At 44.8% G+C, this 17,295-nt stretch overlaps 1 long non-coding RNA gene across 3 annotated transcripts; it reads left to right on the top strand.

Moving 5' to 3' along the window:
• Positions 1 to 502: 502 nt before the first annotated feature.
• On the top strand, positions 503 to 16,912 carry LOC121922155. 3 transcript variants are annotated; one of them, XR_006102112.1, is made up of 5 exons: positions 517 to 1,601; positions 2,024 to 2,117; positions 9,765 to 9,814; positions 12,453 to 15,564; positions 15,944 to 16,912. It is a non-coding gene; the product is annotated as an uncharacterized LOC121922155 (long non-coding RNA). The 3 variants fall into 3 exon arrangements; XR_006102113.1 differs by having other exon boundaries at positions 503 to 1,601; positions 9,765 to 12,579; XR_006102111.1 differs by having other exon boundaries at positions 510 to 1,601; positions 9,765 to 15,564.
• The last annotated feature ends 383 nt before the right edge of the window (positions 16,913 to 17,295 follow it).

Genomic DNA, 17,295 nt, shown 5'->3' with positions numbered 1-17,295 from the left:
TTGCCTCGGGTGCAAGTGTTAATGACAGCAAAGTGGATCCCGCAGATCAAGCGAGATCGCGGCCCCCTTTCTTCTCTTCTCCAAAGATCGATGAACTTTGGAAAGGATACACAGTGCATCCTTCCTCTCCACACTGCAGAGACAATCTAGTTCGAGCCCACTTGAACTGCCCTGGCTCCATGCTATGGAATTCTGGGAGCTGTAGTTTGTTGCGAGAGAGGGATTGAAAAAGAGAGGCAGGCCGCTGAAAACCCAGAAAGCGGGGGAGGGCAGCATTGTAGAAGTCTAGATCTGGTTTTCTATTCCTGTTTGCCTCCTCCACGTTGCAGAGAGGATTCGGTTTGAGCCCACTTTGCACAGCCAGGGGATTCCATGCTCTGGGAGTCGGGGAAGTGCAGTTTTCCCAGACGACAAACCCACAACAAACTATAATTCCCAGAATTCCATACCACTGGGGCCAGGACAGTCCAAGCGGTCTCGAACCAGATTATCTCTGCAGTGTGGATACAGCCCCCCCCCTCTTTCACACACACACAGACACACAGCCTCCTAGATGTGTGCCTTGCGGTGTGTCTGCGTCTAGAAGATCCTCCTCCAATCGCTCGGCTGGCAGGAAAGCCTGCCTTACCCTCGGAGCAGTCAATTACCCAAACTACCCGAGATCATCAATCACAGCGAAGGCTTGAAGTTTCGGGGAGGGGCAATGGTCAAACTATTGATTGCTCCAGTTTGGGGCTCTTGCCTTCCCTCCTTTCCCTCCCCCCCTCTCTCCCTCCCTCCCTCTCTTTCCCCATCAACCCTAACCAGACACCCCTCTTAACCGTGGGATTGATCAATGATCCCGTATCGCCTTGAAACCCTAGCCTCGCACATACTGGCCTTGAAAACCTCACCACCCCCCAGCATTCTCTCCCAACAGCAAAAAAAAAGTGGACTCTGGAGGCAGAGAGAGAGAGAATGGGAATGAGAGAAGAAGACCTACAAAGGAGATTCTGTTCTGGGGGGGGTTTGGAGAGGCAAAAGATCACCAAAGTGGGGTGGCTATCGGGCTGGATGTAATCGAAATCTGGCCCCCTTTTCTTCCCCCCCCCCTCAGTTGGGCCAAGGGGAATGTGCTCCCGAGGTCAATAAAGCCCTCCGAAAAAAAAAGATGAATGATGGAGTACCTGAGATGATGATAGTGATTACCGGAGCAATTAAAGCGTTTGATTAAATGAGCCATCATAAGCGGGATGTCTGCGGGAAATCGGCCCTCAAATATATAAAGAAAGATAGGGAGGAGAGAAAAGAGAGAGAGAGAGAGAAGGAAAGAAGGAAGGAAGGAAGGAAAGGGGAGAGGCTGATAAACCCAGATCGCGCAGCCTAGGAAGCGGCGGCGGAGGGTGGAAGGCAGAAAAGTCCCCGTCCGGACTAGAAAGCAGTTTCCCGATCCGGCTTGAAACCCCCCATAAACCCCCAAAGCCCCACTCAATGTGCTGCTTTTTCTTTTCTTCCCCCGCCTTCCCTGCCCCCCTTTCCTTTCCCCTCCAGAGCACCTCTTCCAAGATTAAAGCCCTTTCTTGAAGAGCAAGACTCTGTGGGACTACTAGGCAGAGTAAAAGGTGAGTAAAAGCGCCCTCGGAGTGGGTCCAGGACTTCTTGGGGGTGAAGGAGTTGGGGGGTAGGGATGGGGAGGAACGAGAGGGAGAGGGGGTTTTGTTGTTGTTATTGTTGTTGTGGTTGTTGTGCCGCATTTTCTGCCCTGTCGTCTAAATCGGCAACGCTGGGGGAAGAGATTCAGGGTAATGAATACTTGGTTAATCCTTTGGAGACCTACAGAGCAGTAGGTTATGCAAATCCTTTCCTCCTTTTTGCAGCTGGACTCTTCCAACAGATTGCTTTAAAAGAGATCTACTCTGGGATGAATGGTACTTAACTGAAGCCTTTCTCTTTCTCTTCTCCCCCTTTTCTGCCCCCCTCCTCCTCCTCCCTTCTTCCGAAAATGTCACTTTCCGAAATTCCTTGGGAATCGCTTTGTTGTCAGACAGCCAACACAAGCCGCCTTCGGAGAGGCATCTTAAACTTCTGGGCTAGGAAGAGTCTACCTCTGCAAAGTGTATGTGGATCAGGAGGAAATGGTATGGAGACCAAGAGGGGTGCATGAATACACACACACACACACACACACACACACACACACACACACACACACTAATAACTAACTAATATACATCTAACTTTTCTCCAAATACAACTCCGTATGATCGAGTGCATCAAGTCTTTTTGACACTATGTGTGTGTGTATTATCAAAAAAAAAGAGACTTGAATGCACTCGACACACACACACACACACACACACACACAAGTGTCAAAAAAAAAAACAAACCCTTGAATGCACCCGACGATGCTGAGTTGTATTTGGAGAAAAGTTGAAGCGTTTGCCTTCATGTAAATTTACATTTACAAGACAACGTTAAGTTGCCTCGCATTTCAATGTTATGTTGCCTCGCATTTCAATCGGTTTCGGCGTTTGACTTTATAAAAACAATAAACAAACCCCAAACCCAGGAACCCTACATTCCCTTTCAATGTTTTTTTTTTAAAAGGACAACTAGAAAATGAAACAGGGGGATGATAGTAGCAATCACAAATGTTGGTGCTTTATAATTCCGACCCCTTCCCCACTTTAAACCAAGCGGCTGTGTTTTTCCCCTCTTCTGTTGAAGAGAGGGTTTTTTAAAAGTTTCTTAGGAGAAATTAAGTTACTTTAATATATATATATATATATATATATGGTCAGTTTCTTATTTTTTGGGGGGGTCTTTGGAAAGGTAAACAACCCTTCCTCTCAAGTTGCTTAAACACTCACTGTGAAAATAGGTAGTTGAAAGCACCACCAATCTCAAACGTTGCAAAAAACAAACGCTTGATGACCTTTATTTTTTAAGAAGCAGCACTCAGGAGCAGAAATCGCGAAACCGAGTGGGGACAAATGGGAAGCCAAAAATGGCTCTCCAAATCTGGAGAAAGTCAGGAAGATTCTTCCCCCCTCCCCAAGATCACTTTCTAAGGAAATTGACTGGGAAACGCATTGACTGGGAAATCAGGCCCTATGCTTTTTTAGTAGGGCTGGACCCCCTGCGCAAATATGCTTCTGGGTTCAGAGCACGATGCTCCACAATCTAGTCCTGCAAAGGGTAAAGCCAGGAAACCTAGTGTCGGGTTTCGTTTTTCTAGAGCCCACCAAAAATAAAAGCTGGAAACTAAAAATGAGAGATCTGGTGTAAAAATGCGTCTCTGTCAACAACCAGCTTTCCTTTCCCTCCCTACTTCTTTTTCTTCTTCTTCTTCTCTTTCCTCTTCTTCTTCTTCTTGTGGCCCAGGCTGGAAATGGTTTTAACAGGCGGTAAAATTTCATCTTGTGGTGTCAAATTGGGGTCAGTTGGGGGTGAGGGGTCTCAGTGTCCGCGGAGGAGCTGTCCAGCTGTGTGGGGCTTCATTAAGGGCAAAAGATCCGTTGCAAGAAAAACAATCCGGAGAGGATCCGAAGGCGAAAGAGCCCCCCCCCCCCCGATCCCAGTTTACAAGGGCGCCAGAACAAATAGGGACGCTGAAATCCCCCTCCCCGATCCCTTGGAAGAAGCCAGAAAAGCCTTTAAAACTTCCAGAGAGTGTTTGCAACAGCCAGCTTTCCCGAAGAGAGGAAAAAAAACCAAACACATCCACCCTTGGGGTGTCTCTTTGAGATTTCCCTCCCAGAGCAGAATGGCACAACAGGTAATTTCCTTAGATCCCTGGGACTCTTTTCTTCGAGATATACACTCTTGGGGATTTTATTTGGAGGATGGAGGGAGATCTGAATACCCAAAAATCGGTGTGGAAATTTCCCTCCCGTTCCCCAGCTATATTGTAATGGAGATTCCCGGTCTCTATTAATTTGGGTCTTTAACCGCGTGGAAAGTAACAGGGAGTTAATCTGGTTTTATTAATTTCGCGTGGTGGAAATCCTCTTAGCCTGCTTACATCTGTTTAGAGAGCGACGGAGGGGACAAATAACTTCACTCCTGATCTTGTTTGCAACTTTTGTCGGGAGTTTGTTGGCTGGAAGGAAGCGAGTTCTCTTAGCTTCTGCCAACCGGCCTTGAATATGTTGGTTTATTGATTCATTTATGAATTATTTTGACTATTTCAATCTGAAATCTGGTGCGGGGACACCTTGCAAAGAAGGGGAGAAAGGGTGGAGATGAGTACAGAAACAAGAGTTTAGGGAGCTCCTCTAATATTCTGGAAGCGATAGAAGCGACCTGTGTTAAACAGGAAAGTTGGGCCACTTCTTTTATAACAGGGACTTGGAATCACAGGGACTATATATTACAGGAATTGTAATTTCAGGGACTATATATTACAAGTCCTTCTGTGTGTGTGTGTGTGTGTGTGTGTATGTATATGTAATATATAGAAGCGAAGCTGGGCCACTTCTTAACAGGGATTTGTAATATATATATATATACTACACACACACACACACACACACACACACGGACTTATTATATATATATATAGTACAAGTCCCAGTTATAAAAAAGTGGCCCAACTTCGCTTCTCTCTCTCTCTCTCTCTCTCTCTCTCTCTCTCTCTCTATATATATATATATATATATATATATTACAAGTCCCTGTGTGTGTGTGTGTATATCTCCTTGTAATAAAAAGAAGTGGCCTAAACATGCTCTTTCTCCCCGGTCCACAGATCCTTGAAACAAAAGTTGTCGACGGAAAGCCCTTGACAAAACGGAGGCAAGTTCCAGTCAGATTCTTTTGTCTGTCTGAAATCCACGCTTTTTACTCGAGTGGGACCATGAACCGGACCTGGGATTTTTTAAAAGTTTTATTTTATTTTATTTTTACAAAAAAAAAAATCGGTTTTCTTTCAAAGGTGTGCTTCTAGGGTCTGATCCATTTGCTTGAACCGATCCTTTTCTCTCTGCTGAGTGCGGAAGCCAACCCTCCAAAACCTCTTTCCCTTTTGCAAAAGGTCTCCCTAGAAGCGAGGCTTCCTATACCGCAGAGTATTTCTGGAAGTGTGGGTTTCATCCTCCTTTACTCTGCAACTCCGATCTTCTCAGGGGCAGGAAAAAAAAACCCTTCCTCTCTGACTCTTCCTTTTCCTCCTTCTCTCCTTCCAACAACCTGTGCCTTTGCTTCCCAAAAAACCCTCCAACCAAAACCAGGTGAACTTCGCTTGACCCCCCTTTGCCGTCTTTGCAACTTTTGGATGCCTGTGGTTCGGTTACTTGTTAAGTTCTTCTTTTCTTCCTCCCCCCTTCTCTCTCTTTTTTCCAGGTTGTTTTCTTCCTCTCCTCCCTTTCCCTCCCCATCCACATCATCAGGGATTCCCTGGTTTCTTTTCTTCGGCTTCCCACTTTTTTATTTTTATTTCCTACGCCCCACTAAAAGACCTCTAGGAATTAAAAGGGCACTTGTGGAGTAGTAGTGGTGGTGCTGGTGGTGGGGTGTTCCTCCTTTCCCTCCTTTATTTCTTTATCTCTTCTGCTTCTTCTGCTTCTTCTGTAAAGAGCTCAAACCAACTGAAAGAAGGAGACAGTCCATAAACAGCCCTCTAGCGCTATCTGGCGGGGCTCCAAAAGCTCTCTCTTCCCTCCTTGCATTTTTTTTCTTGCAGACTTCGAGATCTTGGCAGCAGAAAGACTTTGTTTTAGGTTAAGAAGGCGAGGTAAGGGTCGGCTCCCGCGAGGTCTGAGACTCAGGCTGCGTCCGCACTGGAGCAATAAGTCGGTTTGAGGCCGGTTTAAGTGCCATGGGTCAATGCTATGGGATTCTGGGCATGGTCGTTGGTTGTGGCACCAGAGCTCCGCTCACAACCAAGGACAATGCCCGGAATCCCATAGCATTGACCCATGGCAATTAAACCGGCCTCAAACCGACTTATTGCCGAGCCTTTGTTTAGTCGATCCCGAGAAAAGGTAAAAACCGCAAGATCGCCTTCTGTTTGTTTGCGCACAAAAGGAATCGGGCAGGAACAGAAAAATACCTTCCAGAATATTACTGATACTGTATTAGGTATTTGGCTTCTTCCTCACCGAAATGAATTAAAACTGATATTTAAATCAAGAGAGATTTATTTTAAAAAAAACCTGGGGAAGGGGAATGCCTTGGTTCTCAGGGCATTCTAGTTCTCTCGAAGACAGTATCCCAGCGCCTTTCTAAACCCAAATATGCGGCTTTCAAAGCCTCTATCCTCAGATCCTCAGACCCACTTCTCACCGACTTTGTGGGGAAACCTGTTAAATATATATTTGCAAATTCCCTTTCCCTTTTTAAACAGACTTCTCTCATTGAAACAGAAACCAAGCGTCTATAAGAAAAGCTTTGGAGACACCTTTGCCTCCTTTCCTTTCCTTTCCAAAAGGATGAGGCTGGGCGAGAGGTTTGGTTCTGACCCGAAATAGTCCTCCATTTCCCGGACACACCCTCCATTTCAACCTTCTTCTCTCCGGGAGAAATTTGTAATTGCCCTCCCTTTGGAGTAGGACTTAGAAATTGACCTTTTGAGGAGGGCTTTGAGCTTTGGTTGGGAGCCATGATCCTCCTTTCTCTTTCTCCCTCTCCCTCTAGGATGTCCTCCATTTTGTATGCCCTTGTCCTCCTTTGGTCACTTTCTCAGGCTCTTGGGTAAACCGCTGGGAAAGTGGCCAGGCGTTTAAACCAAAACGCTGGACTCGATCCCCTTCCCCAGTGCCATTCCTTGCTCCTTTAGTGTCCTGTCTTTTTTGTTTTGTTTTGGGATTATAAACCTCACAAGGGCAGGGAGATGTCGGATGAAGGATTTTGTAAACCGCTGGGAGATTACAAACACAAGAAATAAACCCAAGAAATCATAACCATGGTCCAAAAGAAAAAACAAAACACAAAACACGGAAGAAACTGTCCCGTTTGAGACCGCTTTCGCCGCCTTGGCTCAGTGCTAAGGAACTCTGGAAGCTCTAGTTTTTTTTGGGGGGGGGGGAACACCTTTCGGTTCCCTTTTAGATCGAGTGCCACAACAAACTGCATTTCCCAGAATTCCATAGCATAGAGCCATGGCAGTTAAGGATTCCCTAGCGGTTTTAAGGCGGTCTCCGACTGGATTATTTCCTCAGTGTGCTTTGCACCAATACAAATAATCACATATACATACATTGGGGGGGGGGGATTTCTAGAGACGGAAAAGAAGGGGGGGCAACTCCCACTTTTTGTGAGTCCGGTCCCATCTCAGGCGATTCTGATTTCTTGTGTGTGTGTGTGTGTGTGTGTGTGTGTGTTTCTGTCTTTTTATCCTGTTGTCTTTTCTCCAGCCACTTGGAGGCATCTTGCTTTTTGGATCCCTCATGGGTCCTTTCAAAGGGGGGTGGCACAGAGGGGCTTATGGGCCTCTAAAAGCCCCTCAAACAGGGAGAAGGAAAACCCCAATCCCCTCTGTGGCCCCCCCCCCCCTTTGAAAAGACCCAGGAGGGATCCAAAAAGCAAGATGTTCTCTTGAGCTGAGCATTTCTGTCCTCCTCCATTAAAACCCTGATCAGATACTGATTCTGAAATCACAAACCCTGATCAGATACATTGAAATCCTGATCAGACCCTGAAACTCTGATCAGATCCCGAAACCCTGATGACATCCATTGAAACCTTGATCAGATCCTGAAAACCCTGATCAGGTCCATTGAAACCCTGAACACTCCTGAAACCCTGATCCGATCTTCCATTGGCAACCACCTAAATCATTCTTGTAGATTATTTATTTATTTAAAATAGACCGATCCAAAAGAAACCCTTCTAGTAGAAGGGAAGGGGAAAAAAGGAGAGGAAGCGCTAGGGAATCGACCCAAGGCATAAAAATGAGGGATGCAAGCATCGAAGCATTCGGTTATTGGAAAGTTGGTAGTCGAAGGTTTTGGGGGTTTTTTTGGTCTTGTTGCCTCGGTTAAAAGGGTCTGCCAACGGAGCGGGATGTTGTCAATCCTGTCACAACTGTCAGGTTTCTTCCCCGGGATTTGCAAGGCGTTGAGGAGTTGCTCATTTACATACAAATCCCCCCCATTTCTTCCAGTTCTCCCTCTTTTTTCTTTCCCTATTCCCCCCAAATACTCCCACATGTTCCCCCCCCCATCTATAGGAAGAATGTTTGTGGGATCTGACCCAGAGAGAAACCTGTCAAATCCCAAGGAGTCCGGATTCCTTGCCTGACGTAGAAGATGGGGCGGGATTCGCACCCAGACCCCTAAATTTATTCTCCCACAACCAAAAATAAAATAAAATAAAATAAGGCTTCCCTCGCTTTTCTTTTTCTTTCCCCTTTTCTGGAAGGGTTCAGTCGATTGCAACTGGAAGAGTTTGATCCGAGCCGCTTTTCTCTCAAAGACCCGCCACCCCTCCAAGGACCCTTTTCTTTCTCTCCCCCCCTTTTTTTTGGAAAGAAAGAAAAGAGGAAAAGGGTTTCTCTTGAAGCGTTTCAAAAGGAGGGGAGGGAGGGCGAGAAGCTGAGAAAGAGTCCCTTTGAACTTTTGGGGAGCCTTAGACGAATTTGGACTCTGGAGAGAAACTCTCTCTGGAGTCTTGTCTTGAAATAATAAGATGATTTCCCGAGGAAGAAAGGAATCGGGGAAATATTGGGGGTAGATCGGACAGCTGACATTGAATGGGGGAAATCCGTACAGCTTTGAGAACGGGGAGGTAGAAATAATCCGGTTTGACCCCACTTTAACTGCCATGGCTCCATGCTATGGAATTCTTGGAGCTCTGCTGCCACAACAAACTGCAGTTCCCAGAATTCCATAGCATGGGGCCATGCCAGTTAAACTGGGGTCAAACTGGATTATTTATGCAGTGCGGATGCACGGGCAAAGACACCAGAAACCTTGCCTTGAAGGCAAATCAGGAGCCTGGCTTCTGGGGAGCCCGGGGAGGTCCGGAGCACAAAGTTTAACTGACCAGGTCCTGTTTTTGTGTCCACACGGGACCTTAACCTCTTTCTATTCTTCTTGCAGAGCCCAGCCAACAATAGAGCAACGTTTCCTAACGGGAAATGAGAGCGGATCTCCCCCAGCCCAAATAGTCCTCCGAAACCGCTTTATGTTAAAAATGCGGCGGCGGGGGGGGGGGTGGCTTTCTTTCTTTCTTTCTTTCTTTCTTTCTTTCCCACCCCCTTCCTTCCTTCCTTCCTTCCTTCCTTCCTTCCATCCAGCCTTCCTTCCTTCCCTTTCTTTCTTTCCGTCCTTCCTTCTTCCCTTTCTTCCTTTCTTACTTCCTCCTTCCTTCCTTCCTTCCTTCCCTTTCTTTCTTTCTTTCTTTCTTTCTCCCCTTCCTCCTTCCTTCCTTCATTCTTTTTCTCCTTCTCTTCCTTCTTTCTTTTCTGTTCTTTCCCTACTCCTTCCTTCCTTCCTTCCTTCCTTCCTTCTTCTTCCTCTTTCCCTCCTCCTCTCCCCTCGTCCTCCTCCTCTTCCTTCCTTCCTTCTTTTCTTTCCTTTCCTTTCCTTTCCTTTTCTGTGCTTTCCCTAGTCCATCCTGCAGTCTGGATTTTCTTTCTGGCGGAGGCGGAGTGAGGGCACCAGGGAGGCAGAGAGAGAGAGAGAGAGAGAGATGGAGGGATAGACCAGGGCTTCTTAACCTTCGGTCCAGGGACTTCTTCAGCGGTCCCTAAATTGGGGCAAAATATCGATCTCTTCCTAAATTTTCTTCCCGTGACTTTGAAAATTGTGTTTAACAGCGATTTGTTTTTGTTTTCTTTGGAGGGCTCCATAGCTTACGTCCGATTCTCAAAAGGACCTGAGACTGCCAAAAGGTTAAGAACCGCTGATGTGATAAGTACACATTAATAATTATAAATTATGATCGTTATGGTCGTGTGTGTGTGTGTGTGTGTGTGTGTGCAGTGCATGTTCATATATATGATCATGTGTGTTCTTATGTATGTGTCTGTGTCCACACATATACACATGGATAGTGTCCATACATATTTGTGCACATACGTGACCACACAGAGATAGGTATATGATATGATTTTATCTCTCTCCGTTTGTGAATGTACATATATGTAAACATACATGATCATATCTATGTGCATGTATGTTCACACGCACACCTAATTATGTATGTTCATACACACACACACACACACATTCACACACACACACAGAGAAAATACTATTAAAATAATTTATATTTATATCCGTGGGAGCCAGCGTTGTGTCTTGGTGTCTAGTGTTCAAATCTCGGCTCAGCCCTGGAAAGTCTGGCCAGGTCACATTCTCTCAGCCTCAGAGGAAGGCAAAGGCAAATAAAATAAAACATTGCCAAGAAAAACCGTGAAAGCTTCGCTTTGGGTTCACTTTAAGTCGGAAACGACATGAAGGCACACAACAACAAGAACAACAACATTATTAATATTTAATTTCGCCCTCTATGCAGACATTTCAGGGTGCACAATATGTATACACATTGTATATGTCTACACACACACACACATACACACACACACACACACACACAGAGCCTACAAGTCGCCGAAGAACTTATGGCGACCCTACAAATTTGATCGGGATTTCAGAGGTGGTTTTGTCAAGTTTCCTTCCTCTGAAAGAGACATCACATCACCTAGGCATTCTTTGGCGGTCTCCATATAAACCACATTATTATAGGATCACGTAGGACATATAGGGGTGTGTGTCTGATTCCCTCCCCCCAAATATAATAGGATTCTAGCCTTGGGAACGAAAAAAATCCCCCTTTTCCTGAGTGTAAATGAACAAGGAAAGCGTGGAGGGTCTGGTGTGGTCAAAATAACCCGGTTGGACCCGCTTGAACAGCCAGGGCTCCAGGCTATGGAATTCTGGGAAGTATAGTTTGTTGTGGCACCAGGGAAATCCCAGAATTCCACCGCCTGGAGCCCTGGCCGTTCAAGCGGGGTCCAACTGGGTTATTCCTGCCGTGAGGATGCAGCCTGGATAGGGAAAGCCTGGTTCCTCTTCCTCGAAAGCCAGCGCCTCCCCCCCTCCTTCGCTAAGCATTTACCAACAATTATGCCTCCATCAGCAGGAACCCTGGGTCCCAAACGATGCTATTAAACATCAAAGGCAGTCTTCAGACTTGTACCTTTTAGCCAGAAGAGGATTAATGTCTCTAATTGGAGGGGAATAAATATGGGCATAAATAAATCTCCCCCCCCCCCCAATTCCTTAATCTCAGGGAGTCTTATCGAGGAGGAAAGAAAAAATTAGGAAGAGGCTGATGCCTTCAGAAAAAAAAAGCACCCCAAACTTTCCCTTGTCTCATTGGCATCTTTCATTCAGAATTTAGGGAGCCCAGAATACCCTCTCATCCCCCCCAAAAAAGAGCCAATCCAGAGGATCACAGCCTTCCATCCCACCAAAAAAGCCCCCCATGATCCGAAGTCAATGCATCAGTGGAAATGATATAGAAGGCATTCACTCCAAGATGCGGGAAAGGTTTGTCTATTTCTTCGTTGAGCTTCGGGGTCCGAGGCCCCTTCTCTCCCCTCCTCTGCCAAAGATCAAGGCTGAGTGGGATCCTCTCCCCTCCCTCCCCCCACAATAAAAACCCGCCCGACCTTGATTCTAACCTGTATGAATACCTCATTTACCTAATGACTTTGTGTCACGCCTGGCAGGGAGGTCACTTTCCCTTTTTAACCTTTCCCCAGCGCTGCGAGTCAGCATTCTGGGCTAATCGATGCCTCCTGGAATAATCGATGCCCATTTTTAGGAACCCCCCCCCCCTTTCCCCTTCCCTTGCAAAGGAGAAGCCGCTGATGACTCGCCTGGGGACCCGAGTTGCCAGTGTGTACGTGTGTGTATATACACTTCCCTTGTGGACTTTGTCGCTGTGTGCCTTCAAGTCCTTTCTGACCTGTGGCGACCCTAAAGCCCACCCATCCTGGGGGGTTCCTTGGCAAAACTGGTCGCCTTGGCCTCCTTCTAAGGCGGAGAGTGTGTGGCCCCTCGAATATTTGAACCCTGGTCTCCAGAAACCCCAGCATTATAGTCCAAACCACCACTAAGCCATACTGTCTCTACCAGAAGCAGGGACACCATTATCTGAACTTCGGAGTTACAGTCCAATGCTCAAACCACCAGGTCACACTCTCTGTACCAGAGACAGGTATATCGTTACCTGAACACCTATGAATCCATGATTCCCAGCATAACCCACACGTTGTGGTTCTCAACGGTAGGCTGCATCCACATTGGAGAAATAACCCATTTTGAGCCCGCTTTCACTGCCATGGCTCAACGCTATGGAATTCTGGGCATGGTCGTAGGTTGTGGCACCAGAATTCCATAGCATTGAGCCATGGCAGTGAAAGCGGGCTCGAAACGGGTTATTTGTCCAGTGTGTATGCCATTGCTGCCCGATAGATCCTCTGGCTTCCTTTGCTGAGACCTGGTTCCCTTTCTTTCTAGGAACAGGAGCCTCCAAGCCCTCACCTCCGTCGGGCAAGGCTTGATCTCCCTCCCCTATCAACGCACACCTCCCTTCTTTGCTTAGCGATCAAAGGACAAAGTCTCCCTCCTCTCCTGCCAGGCAAAGGTGCTTTCCTGCTTCTGACTCCTGGATTGTGGCCTGAGATAAAAAAACCTGGAGATTGCTAAATCGAGGGTTCCCCCCCCCCCCAATAAGGGGATAAGGAGGGGATTTAAAAATCTGCCCTACTCAGTTGTTTCCAGCCAAGAAGGTCCTATAACTGCAGCAGGGGGAAAAAAAGAAAAGGGGGAGGGAGAAGAAAAGACCCCCCCTCCCTCCACCGACACACTTACTATTGCAAACAAAACAAGCCAACAGCTCTGAGGAATGAATGTCTGGGAGCTCTCACGTTTGCTGCTATCTGCTGGTGTTAGTCAGAACTGAGAATCGTTGCAACCCTGTTACCTCTGTGGGATAATTAATACAGATTCGGGACTTCTTTTCCCCCCCACTACCTATAAGCATATGTTTCATTTTCCTCTGCAGTTAAGTTATTCACTGCTTCTGCTGTCTCTCCTCCCCTCTTCTCCCCCCTCCCCAATATCTGATTCTCCTGCAAAGTTTCAGCCTGATATTTGCCTTGGCACAGAGTCATCAGGGAAGAGCAGGGCAAGGATGCCAGCTTGGTTGGAGGTAGAAAAAAAACCCTTTCAAATGCTTGAAGGGAAACACACTGGAGGGAGGAATTAAGTCAGTCCTTATGCCAATGCTAAGGTCTGGGATGATCTTGTGGGGTCCTGCTGCCTGGGAAATGGGATGGCACCCCTCCTGTGTTTGTATGTCTGTCTCTTTTGCAAACGCATTTGATCGGAAACAGGTTGCATTTATTTCAGTGGAACTTATCCCTGCATTATGTGTGGAATGGGAGGCAGTTTAACACACCCTTCCTGAAGTTCCCTTCTTCTGAATGCCTTTAAATCACAATTGGTTCCATTTGGTACATTTATATACACACATTCATTTCTCTGTGATCCTGGACATAGTCATCTGGCTCATATCCCATTGACTCCAGTGAAGTGTGAATCCATGATTCCCAGCATAACCCACACGAATCACTAAGCAAATAAGGGAAATAATAATAATAATAATAATAATAATAATAATAATAATAATAATAATAATTTCTTACCCACCCCTCCCCACAGATTGGGGAGGGAACAACAATGAACAGACAAACACTAATTAAAAGACATTGGTTAGAAACACATCAGTTAAAAGAACAAACAAGATGTACACATATTAAAACAATTTACAGGCTGCAGCCATATATGAATTTCAGATCATGCTGTTTGGAGTGGCAAAGGAAAGAATATGAATCCTTGCAAAAGAACATAAGAAGAGAAATGTGTATAGAGGCACAGCTGGCATGCTTAATGAGACTCTCCCATGTTCCTTAGACCAGTGGCAATGTGGCATGCTCTTATTCGAGAACTAGCCTCGGAGGAAATGTGACACATAACCCAGCACTTTTTCTGACTCAGCACTTAGTGCTGTGTAAACTCTGTCTAATGACTTCTGGATGGAAGGATTATGCCCTCCGATAAAAGAGGTGCAGCCATGGGTGTCTGTTGTGTGTGGGGGTGGTAAAAGGTAAAAGGTAGAATAATATCGCCAAACAGAACATCACAAGTAGCTAAACGGAAAGAACATTTCCACATTGTTAACATCATCTGGGAACATACACACTCTGCATAGTAAACTCTGGAAACAATGAACTCCTTGGTAAACTAGATTTGGATTATGATGATTAAACATTTATGCGGAGCATTTCAGTGTGCAGTTGGCTTTCATTCTTTACTGCCTGCATCCCTATAAAATCCTGTCTAGTCAGATGCTGCAATTCTCATTGTACAGAAAGAGAGATTTAAAACTGTGACTTGGCCAGAGCCATGTGGTGAATCCTTGGCAGAAGTGGAACATTGGGCAAGAATCTTGTAGTTATACTACACCAAGGCAACAATACCAGCCTAGGGAATGGTGGCAGTACATCAACTATGAAAGAAGTGAGGTACTGGGGAAAACAGGTTGCTCAGATAGGGCAGACTTTGTCTGCCTTCTCTCACCGCCATGGAAAAAGTCCATCTAATAGAATAGGGTTACAACAGGATTCTGGCCCAAATGTCCAAGTCCAACAGTTGATCTGTTAGCCAATTCATATATATGGATCCCATTCATGATGGATTCTGAAGATACCTTGCCTGAAGGTGGATGGTACCCCTGCATTCATACAACGCTCTGCATCTCATACATGCCTACTCCAAATTGAATGCCAAGGAGTTTCAATGAGACATGTGTGCATCATAATATTTTTGATTGTAGCTCTGAACATAACCTGAGTGGAGCAGAGAACTATATAAAAACAATGCAGGAAAAAAATCTTTGAAAAGTGTTTGTCCTATGCTCTCACCTTGAGGGTGTTTCGCAACCGTAAGACAACATATCTAAGGATGTGTCATACTGGATAATACTGTTCCTTGGGTGGTAAGGTCACTTGGCACTAACCTTTGCTTTACAGCTGCTGAGCTGTGCAGTTTAGCAGCTGGATTTTGGATACATTGTAAAATTAACGTAACACATAAACAGAACAATATTCATACATTTTAACAAATAAGTACACATTTTATTACTCTTACACACTTGCAAAGCCTCAAAAGCAGGTAAGAAAGAAGGAATTTGGAAAGATTGGTTTAGTGAAAGCCAAATTTATTTTTAAGTCTTCTTGATTCAAAGGGGAGATTTAAAGCATGTGACTAAATGGGATTTTAAAAAGACTATCTATCTATGAATTACAGTTCATACACTATGCTTTTCCATTAGACATCAGTTTGATTCACAAATATCTGGGACAGGTTGTACAGTACACTTTTGATTTCCCTTTTCACAGGGGAAAAGAAAACATAGGCATAAGTAATTGAAATCAGAAGGAGTTAAAATACTTACGTTTGACATTTGGTTATTTTTAGGTTTTTTTTATTACCATAGTACAGTCAGTCCTCCAGATACATGGATTTCACAGCCCACCGCTTGAAAATATTTTTTAAAATTCAAAAGGTAAACCTTGATGTTGTCATTTTTTAAATAAGGGCACAATTTTACTACACCATTGTATACAATGGGACTTGAGCATCCACTGATTTTATTATTCTTTCCACAGTCTTTTAAGTTTTGGAATCGTCAAAAACTAATTACAAGAAGAAATAGTCTACTTCATACGCCTTTCTTGCAAAATATTTATGCTGAATATCCAGTGATCATGATTTATAGTGTTGACCTATCTACTTAACTTCATGCTAACATCATATTATTTGGATGGTTGCTTAGAAGCAGATTAAAAGAAACCGAGACACATACCTCTTTTATTCACACAGGGAGATGTATATATGCTTTTATCTTTGCCAGAATTAACTACTGTTCTTCTTATATTGAGCAGGTTTTGAATTTTTGGAAGACAAGAAACTTCTTCATATCTAGAAGCATGGCTGCTATTCTTCATGATGTGGCATATCACGTACATCTATTATTGTGTCTAAGCATTGCAGAAAGGAGTCTGACTTCAACACAGGGAATTTTGTATATACTATATCCACAAGGAACATAAATAATTATGCCAAAATAAACTTCCAAGTAATATGTACACATTTTAGAGCCCTTCCTTCATTCCTTCTTCAGATCTGAGGCAAAAGATGTGTCTTCTGTAAGTTGCTGGGCTAAAACTCCTATCATTGGACCTGAAACTTTCATGATGTCTAGATGTCCATAGGCCCTTCACTCCTGTTTTAGATTCCTGACCACAACATTCAAAGTATTGCTCTCTGGCCCTAATACATATTTTGTGTTGGTAAGTAGATGCTGAAATAGACCAAACAGTTACTCGGAGCAGAAACACCCACTCCAGATGATTGGACTGCATCCAGGCCTAAGTCTAAGGCACTATCCACATCTGCAGCAGAATGAAGTAACGAAATCCAGAAATGGAGATTGTACCAATTCAGAATGCAAGTGAAGAATACAATTTGGGCACGTTTCCCTTTTGTTGTTATCTTTAAACAACTCCCTGCGGGGAAAGGAGAAAAGAAGTTGGTGCATTAGGAGAAATAAAAAGCTCTTAGCATAGAAAGGTCCTAACCTAGCCAATTCCCTACTGTACTGGTAGCAGGGACAAATGTAGGCCATCATTCAAAATTTCCTTCTCCACTTGCATTCCGAAATGATACCATCTATTTTGTCATCTCTCATTCTCTGTCTCATTCTGTGGCATGTGAGGATGGAATGAGGTGATTGACTAGAGTAGGAGAATTCTGAACTGTACCTTTTTATGGCACGCGTGCACATGCCATGTTTTTGATCCTTCCCTTGTGTAAAAAGCATCCTGGACATAATAAAGTACTTCAGCCATCAAGAGGGTTATTTTTCTTCCTGATATGCTGCTACAGCTCAGACTACTACCACCCTGTCTGCTATAATATTATGTAGAATGCATAACTTTCCAATCCTACTCATGCCTTTAGAATCTATTGAAGAGCATCTGCAGGACTGTGTTTGCAGGCCTTGTTCCTTCTTCAGGGCCAGGCCTCCTATGAAGCAGAGTGAGGCAGCCACTTCTAGTACCAGGTCATATTGGATATTATGAAGGGGATAGCACATGGTTAATTATTTAATTAGTTATCAATGTATTATTAAAGCCAGAAATGGAGAGAGGGATTGGTGGAATTTTCTGCCTCATTCACCAAAAGTACATGATTGCTTTTGGGTACCATACACCTTGACAAGTGGGAGAGGTGC

This window comes from Sceloporus undulatus, chromosome 1 (genome assembly GCF_019175285.1).
Source record: "Sceloporus undulatus isolate JIND9_A2432 ecotype Alabama chromosome 1, SceUnd_v1.1, whole genome shotgun sequence".
Classification (NCBI taxonomy): Eukaryota; Metazoa; Chordata; class Lepidosauria; order Squamata; family Phrynosomatidae; genus Sceloporus; species Sceloporus undulatus.
The sequence above is the reverse complement of the archived record's forward strand: the minus strand, read 5'-3'. Positions and strand labels throughout refer to the sequence as shown.